This window comes from Callorhinus ursinus, unplaced genomic scaffold (genome assembly GCF_003265705.2).
Source record: "Callorhinus ursinus isolate GAN/ISIS: 27379988/994484 unplaced genomic scaffold, GSC_fseal_2.0 scaffold41, whole genome shotgun sequence".
In the NCBI taxonomy this organism is placed as follows: Eukaryota; Metazoa; Chordata; class Mammalia; order Carnivora; family Otariidae; genus Callorhinus; species Callorhinus ursinus.
In genome coordinates, this window is record NW_027397103.1 from 10019687 (window position 1) to 10028838 (window position 9152).

Below are 9152 nucleotides of genomic sequence, written 5' to 3' on the forward strand. Positions count from 1 at the left end.
ATTCCCAGAATAATATGGGGAGAGGGGATGTCACAGAGTTTATTATTATTTTTGTTCTTTGTGTTTCCTTTTCCTTTTTCTTTTTTTAAGGCTCTCTCAAATTGTTTGTTTGTATGTTTGTTTGTTTTTTAGTAGGCACCGCATCCAACATGGAGCCCTACCCAGGGCTTGAACTCATGACCGTGAGATTAAGACCTGAGCTGAGATCAAGAATCAGATGCTCAACCAACTGAGCCACCCAGGTGCCCCTGTATATATTTTTTTAAATAACCATCTCAGGTGTTTAAAAAATGATATTAAGCCCCCAAACTGGAAACAACCCAAGTGCCTTCCAACAGGCAACTGGATAAACATATTCTTATCTATACTATGGATACTTCTCAGGAATAAAAAGATATGTTCTATTGACACACATGACATGTATGAATCTTGAGACCATTGTGCTGAGTGAAGGACACCAGCCACAGAAAATGCTCACTCTGTGATCCCATTTATCTGAAAGGCTAGAAAAGATCAATCTAATCTGTCATGGTACAAAGCAAATCAGCTGTTGCCAGGAACTGGGTGGAGGCAGACTGACTACAAATGGCATGGAGAAAATTTCGTGGGTGACAGAAATATTCTGTATCTTACTGGGTGGTGTTTCCATGGTTGTATTCACTGGTCAAAATTCATTGAACTGTACATTTAAAATGGGTGCATTTTATCATACCTACGTTGTACCCAAGTAAAGTTGATTTTTTAAAAGATTTTATTTATTTATTTGACAGAGAGAGAGAGTAAGCACGAGCAGGGGAAGCGGCAGGTAGAGGGAGAAGCAGGCTCCCTGCCGAGTAGAGAGCCTGATGAGGGGCTCGATCCCAGGACCCCAGGGATCATGACCTAAGCCAAAGGCAGACAACAGTTAACCGACTGAGCCACCCAGGAGCCCCAATAAAGTTGATTTTAAACACAAATGTAACAGGCTCCCACGTAACCACCTTCCCATTTAAAAAATAAAACATAAGAAAGAAAATTGCATTCAGTGTATACCCGTCCCCAATTCCTTCCTTTCTCCTTTCCTCCTAAATATGATGTGGTCTTTATATTTTTACTACATGGAAGCACTTTCCTGAATATGATACGTACTTTTCTCATGTGTCTTTATGTCTTTACTGCATCATGTATATTCCTAAACCAGTATTTTTCAAACCACAGGTTGCAACCCTTTAGTAGATTGTAAAATCAATTTAGAGGGTCACACCAGCATTTTATTTCATTTGTTAAAGATTCATTTATTTATTTGAGAGGGAGAGAATGGGGAGAGGGGCAGAGAGAGAGAATCCCAAGCAGCAGGCTCCATGTCCAGTGTGGAGCCCGCCGTGGGATTGATCCCAGGACCCTGAAGTCATAACCTGAGCCGAAATCAAGAGTCAGATGTTTAAACTACTGAGCCACACAGGTGCCCTGATGATGAAATATTTTTAATGAACTATTTAAAACTTAGAGCAAGTACAGTTTGTTGATTTATTTTTTTTTCTATTTTTTTAAATTTTCTTGGTGAACAATTTAAAGCTTAGAGCAAAGCTTGGATGACCTTGTTCGTGCTCCAGAATTTAACAAATGTTAACATTTGGTCATATTTGACTTAGACTTGTTTTTAGGTAACAAAAGAAATAAAACATTATAGCTGAGACTCCTTTGGAACCCTTGCTCCATTCTACTCAATTCTTTTCCCCCTCCCCAGAAGTAGCTAGCCCAAGATTGTTGTGTATATGGGTGACTATGTTTTTTCCCAATTTACAACAACACGCAAACAAGTTAACGATCAACAAGGAAGAAAAACAACAGTCTTAACTCCCATGGGCAAATGGAGTGCATTTTCATAAAGCCAGATTTATTCAACTTAAGAGATTGCCTTTGATTCTGAGGGTCAAGCTTTCCAGCTTTACTTATATTAAAATGTCCTTCCCAGTATGAAATGGTAGTGATAGTGGCAGATAGCTATTTTTTCAATGTCCCATTTGGCAAAAGAAAAAAAATCTAATAGTGGGAGGGTAGAGAAATAACTCAGGCCTGTTTTTGCAGTGGTGGAAATGAATGAAAGCAAGCGACATGGAGCAATATGGATATATCTGGAAGCTAACATCAAGGGAGCAAAAAAGCCAGTTGGGGAAGGATTAGTTCTGTAGAAGACTATTTACATAAAAGTTTAAAATGACAAAACAGTATTGCATATTTAAGACAGTGTTTTTCAAACTTTTTGGGGGCCACATGGTGCTATAAGAAAGATATCTTATGAACCAATCCAGTACGCGTACACACAGTTGTAAAACCCAGGCAAAAGTTTCAGAAGACAATACCGACCTTATTACACGTGACACACTTTTATTATTTTTTAGTCCTATCTTACCCTAATCTACCCTAATTTTTTTTAATTTTGTTTATTTGACAGAGAGAGAGAGAGAGAGAGAGCACAGCAGGGGGAGCAGCAGGCAGAGGGAGAAGGAGGCTTCCCACTGAGCGGGGAGCCTGAGGCTCAATCCCAGGATCCTGGGAACATGACCTGAGCCAAAGGCAGATGTTTAACAGACAGCCACCCAGGCGCCCCTCTATCCTAATTTTTAAAATGCTGGTTGTGTGGACCGCCCGGGTGGTTCAATTGGTTGAGCTTCCTACTCTTGATTTCATCTCAGATCATGATCTCAGTATTGTGAGATTGAGCCCCGCATCCAGCCCCATGTGGCGCTCCTCTCCCTCTGCCCCTACCCCCAACCCCCTGCTCATGCTCTCTCTCTTTCAAAAAAAAATTTTTTTTTCATCATCAACCAGAGTTAGGAAATGTCTATTACAGGTAAAACAAGTAAAAGACAGTTTGGTCTTCATAATTTAAAATCCAAACCTGCCAGCTTGTCTGTTTACTCTGTGATCTTGGAGAAGACATTTAACTTTTCTGGGCCTCATGTCCCTCATCTGAAAAAAAGGGCTGTGACAGCCTAAATGTCCATCCACGGATGAATGGATGGACAAAAGTGGCATATCCATATGATGGAATATTATTTGATCATAAAAAGGAATGAACTACTGTCACCTGCTAATGTCGATGAACCCCAAAAACATCATGCTCAGTGAAAGAAGTCAGACACAAAAGGTCACGTAATGTTGGATTCCACTTAGATGAAATGTCCATGATAGGCAAATACACGGAGACAGGAAACAGACTGGTGGGGGCCAGGAGTTGGGAGGAAGGAGGAATAGAGTAATAGGTATGGGGTTTCTTTTGGGGGTGAGGCAAATATTTTGGAACTAGATAGAGGTGATGTTTGTACAAAAAGCCACTGAATTATACACTTTATCTTTTTTTTAAGATTTTATTTATTTATTTTGAGGAGGGGAACGCCTGCAAGAGCACAGGGGGGAGAGACAGAGGCAGAGAGGGAGAGAGAGAATCTCCAGCAGATTCCACGCTGAGTGTGGAGCCTGATGAGGGGCTCGATCTCACGACCCTGAGATCATGACCATGGGCCGAAGCCAAGAGTTGGATGCTTAACCGACTGAGCCACCCAGGTGCCCCTGAATTGTACACTTTAAAATGGTTCGTTTTATGCAAACTTCATCTCAATTTAAAAAGGGGGGAGGGCTGTGCTTCCTAGTGTTACTGAGGATGAAAGTAAACATGAACACATAGTAGAAGGTCCCAGCACTCTCTGGCTGGGAGGCACCATTATTGCTCAAAGGGCCATCTCTCCCACGTGAGGGAAGGCAGGGCTGAGCTTATGTTTCACCTACGAAGTCAAGCTAGTGACTTGCCCAAAGCCACACAGTGAATCACCTGTGGACTTTGCACTAGAACTTGGCTTTTCCAATCTGTGAGTCCAGAGCAAATTCATTCCATTCTGCTTCTCCGACTTGATACTAGAATGGCATTTTACTGTTTATAAAATATTTTTCCCCTGGTGATTTTCTAACAACTTGTCTTCAGAGGCTCAGCATGGCAGAATGGTTAGAGATTGTGGCCCCTGGAGTCAGACAAATCTGGGTTCAAATCCAGGCTCTGTCACTTCTTCGCTGTGTGTCTCTCTGACCCTTGATTTCTCCATGTATAAAATGGGAATAATGACTTATCCTGTGTATTAAGTGGGAATGAAATCAGAAGATATATATATGTAAAACGAGAGTTAGGTCAATGCCTAACACAGAGTAAATTCTCAATAAATGATGGCTGTTAGTAGTCAAAGAAGCTACTCGGGCAAAACACTTAACACATAGGGTTAAAAGTGATGGAAGACAATGAATCATGGAACACTACATCAAAAACTAATGCTGTAATGTATGGTGATTAACATAACAATAAAAAATTTTAAAAAAGTGATGGAAGAACAAAACAATTTGAACACTACTTTGTCACAGGCCCCAAATGCTTGAAAGCAATGGTCCCCAACAGGGGGGATGGGAGAGGGAGTGATTTTGACTTTGCAGGGGACATATAGTGGTACCTAGAGACATTCCCGAATGTCACTATTGCGGAGGGGGCGTGTTTCTGGCATCTAACAGGTAAAGGTCAGGGATGCTGCTAAACGTCCTACAATACACAGGGCAGCCCCCCAACAAGAGACAATGATCTGGCCCAAAAAGTCAACAGTACCCAGGTTGTGAGACTCTGCTCTAAAGTGAGCCTCCCATTGCCTGACTTAGTTCCAAATGACAGTGCAATCCACTTTCCAGATACTGGGAGAGGTTGTGCAGTGAGTCATTTTGTGAAGCTAAAGAACTTTTAGCAAGGTGATAATCACCATAATTTCTCTGTTGAGTAAGTCTAGATGGAAGGACATTTGAGGTCTTCTCAAAGAGAGACACACCCAACATCAACATAAACTCCATGAGGGCCAACGATGGTTCAAGAGATTTTGAAAGACACATGTAAATCCTCCTTGTCAGAGACTGGTGGGAACATTCCAAAGAATCTGTGCTCCCTAATCATGCCTGGAGGGCCATGAGGACAGAGACTGGAACACAGTAAGCACTCAATAAATGCTAGCTATTATCATCATCTTCATTGCCACCTTGTTACTATTATCTCCCCAAGTACATTGGAAGGATGTTCTCACAACAACCTTCTGAGATGTGTGATATCCCCATTTTGCAGATGAGGAAACGGAGGCTCGGAGCAGTGATGCTACATTTTTCATCAGCCCCCTCCCTGATCTCCAACTGCCACTCTTACCCACCAGTCCATTATCCCCCCAGACACCAAAGGGATCATTTTCTTTTTCTTTTTTTTTTAAAGATTTATTTATTTATTTTAGAGAGACAGAGAGCATGGGGTGGGGAGGTGCAGAGGGGGAGGGAGAGAGAGAAGCCCAAGCAGACTCCCCGCTGAGCAAGGAGCCTGATGAAGGGCTCGTTTTCACAACCCCGAGACCATGACCCAAACCGAAATCAAGAGTCCGATGCTCAACCAACTGAGCCACCCAGGCGCCCCCAAAGGGATCTTTTTCAAATGAAATCATATCTCTTTTTTAAAATATTTTATTTATTTGTCAGAGAGGGAGAGAGACGGCACAAGCAGGGGGAGTGGCAGGCAGAGGTAGAAGCAGACTCCCTGCTGAGCAGGGAGCCCAATGCAGGACTCAATCCCAGAACCCTGGGATCATGACCTGAGCCAAAGGCAGACACTTAACTGACTGAGCCACCCAGGCATCCCAAAATCAGATCTTATTTAGGAGAAAATGTTCTCTAGGTAATAATGTACCTAATTTTTTTAAATTTTTATTTTTAAGTAATTGCTATACCCAATGTGGAGCTTGAATTTACAACCCCAAGATCAAGAGTTACATGCTCTACCAACTGAGCCAGGCCAGGCACCCCTGTTATATAATATTTTCTGATCCAACATTTCTTTATGATTTAGGTGTCTTAAAAAATGAAGAGCAATGCCATGGTTGGGTTAGATGTTAACATTAAAGGGAAACTGAGTGAAAGGTATATGGGAACTCTTTGTACGATCTTTGCAAATCTCAGTAAATCCCAAATTATTTAAAAATAAAAAGCTTATTTAAAAAAACGAATCAGATCCTGTTACTCCTCTGACTCACCCTACAGTGATTTCCCACTTGTCTTAGAATAAAATCTGATGTCTTCTCATGGGTTCCTAGGCCCTGAGTGGTTGGCCTTTTACCCATATCTTCAACCTCCCCTCCCAACGCTTGCCCCTCACACTATCCTTTGGCCTTCTTTCAATCTACTAACACTGGAAGATTGTCCCTGCCTCAGGGCCTTTGCACCTGCAGTTAACTCCGTTGAGAAAGATTTTCCCCATGTAGTTCTTCTCATGACTCTCTTATTCTTCAGATCTTGATTCTAATGTCAAATCCTCAGAGTCCCTCTCCCATGTAATCATGTGATCCCTTCTAATTCTGTCACAAAATTTACCATTCTCTGAAACTACCCTCTTTGCTGGTTTCTCTGTTCCTGTCTATCTCCTCCAATAGACTGGGAATTCCATGAGGGCAGAGGTGATGATGGTTTGCTTACTGCGGTGTCCCCGGCTTCTTACATGGGGCCTGACACAGAGTAAGGCCTCAGTGAACATTTGCCAAAAAGAATACCAGTGTCTGCTGGTAATATCACAGGGCATTGAAACAAAGCTGTGGACCTTGTCAAAGGCTTTCATCCATATTTTTTCCAATGGTTCTCCACTTTGTACAAAACCACCAGAATACCCAGGCAGGTCCAGATTTGCTGGCAAAACTCATCATCGTTTATTTGTATCGTTTAACAATAATCCTAATGCTCATTAAATTGAGATAAGGGAGGGAAGTGTTCACCCCCAACTTTCTAGAACAGAGTTCCAAATTATTGGTTAAGGGCCAAATGTAGCCCAGAAATGTTTTGTCAGTCTCATATAGTGTTTTAGAAGAATTAGGGTTCATGACAAGCCAGTTTAAAAATTGGAACTTTTTAGGGCACCTGGGTGGCTCAGTTGGTTGGGCGTCTGCTTTTGTATCAGGTCATGATCCTGGAGTCCTGGGATCAAGTCCCACGTCAGGCTCCCTGCTTGGCAGGGAGTCTGCTTCTCCCTCTCCTTCTGCCCTCCCTGTCCCTGTCTGAAATAAATAACATCTTTAAAAACAATTGGAACTTTTCACATAAAAACCCTTATGTCCAAGTTCTCCTGAAAACTCAGAGGATCTGGCCACACTGTGCCTGTTTCTCACATGGCCTCAGTGGACTTGAACTGGAAGTGGCTGGCTCCTTAGGTGAATGGGGTGTGGGCTCTCAGCTCACCACAGTCTCTGTCCACTTGGTTTAATTCTTTCATGGTTCCTGAATCCTCCTCAAAGCTAAAGTATCCCTAGAAATACTATTGAATTTCCAAATATTTTGGCCACAGCCTCTCTTACATGGAAGCTCAATGTATAAAACAGATCATTGTACTAATAGTTAATACTAAATGCTTACTGTGTACCATGGTGCTGCTCTGGTTGATGCAAGGGACGGGGGACCAGAACCTCATCAGATCTCCGCCATCTCCAGCAGCCCCCTAAGAAAGCTCTGTGGATCCAAGGACGAGCATTCAAAAAGCACATTTTAATCCACAATACTCATTATCTAGATAGGCAAAGTGAGGCACAGAGAGTGGAAGAGACACGCCGCCTATTAGATGGTAGCCTTTCAGGCAAATACTTGTCTGCTAGTCCTTAAGGAGGCCATTAGTATTGATAATGGCAGAAAAAGGCCACTAGGGGACCAGTTATTTCTTCCAAGAATTGTTTGCTGATTTCTGGGAGCCATTCAGGCCTACTCTGTGAGTCCATGCCATTCTCAGGCTCGAAGCCAGCTAATTCATGTAGACAGATGCCAGCAAAACTGGCCTCAAGGGGAGTTGTCCAGTGAAGAATGGCATGTGGATAGAGGCCCTCCCTATGCCCCAGTCCCGTCTGAAGTCCTCCTCCAGCCCGGATGATATCAACAGATATTAAGAGACCTGCTATTTTGTGTGTGGAAAATCATGGCACTCTTTCTGTGGTAGAGACATGTTTAGATCATTCCATCCGGTTCCACATTTATGTGTCAGGGTTGTGCTAGGTGTAGGTTGTGCTACAGTGGTGGTTTGTTAAATACGAACAAGGGCTTTGGTTTCTAGCTGTCCTAAGTACCAGGCCTGGCTCTGCAACTTACTAGCTGTGTGACCTTCATTAGACAACCTAGCCTGTGTCTCACTTTCTTCATCTGTAAAATGGGGATGATAGGAATAGTACATAATTCCTAGGACTGTCTCAGGGATTTGATGAGATAATTTTTGGCACATACTAAGAAAACGAGTGTAGTGTTTTGTTTTGTTTTTTCTCCCCTGCACTTATCAGAAGCTGATATTTCTATTTGCATCTTTGTTTATTGTCTGGCTTACTAGATGACTCTCCCTGAGAAGGGCCTTGTCTGTCTTACTCACCCCTGCTTTCCAGCCTAGAACAATGCCTGGCACAGAGTAAGGTGCTCCACAAATATTTGTCTGCTGAATGAATTGCTGTCTTTCATATTCCTGCTCTAATTGCTGTTGCGATGATGCACCCTGTCCTGGAGGAGCCCAAAGTCTCGGGGAAACCAGCGAGAGCCACCCTGACCTCAACAGCCTGCTGTTCTCAAGAGTTGGGCATCGACTCCGAATGTCACCAACTGGGCCCTGTGCCCTAGGCTGACAAACGACACTTGTGTATCTTCTGGCGGACAGAGCTACAGCACGGGAGAATGAATTTAAAAGGGGAAAATGGCGTTAGAAGCTGAGCCAAGCCGGGGGAGCCCTGAACCTCAACACTCCACCCCAACCCCCCTGCCAGCAGCAGGGGAAGCACAGTCCACGTGCAAGGAGGCCGCCCAGGGAGGGCACCCCTGCGGAGGACTGATGCCCAGGGAGGGCACCCCTGCAGAGGACTGACGCCTGGGTGAGGCAATCACCTCAATGGCATTTGGGGGTGGGACATGCATCCTGCGTGCCTTGAGAAACAAAATTAATTTTGCGGGGGCTGGGAAAGGGCTTTGCAAACTAAAACGCTGCAGGAGAAAACAGACAAAAGTAAAGGTCAGGAAAGGAAAGACAGCAGATGTTTTGCTGAACGTGGACTGCACTTCCAAACCCAGCTAAAGGCAACGCACAGCGCCCCCCCCGGAGATGG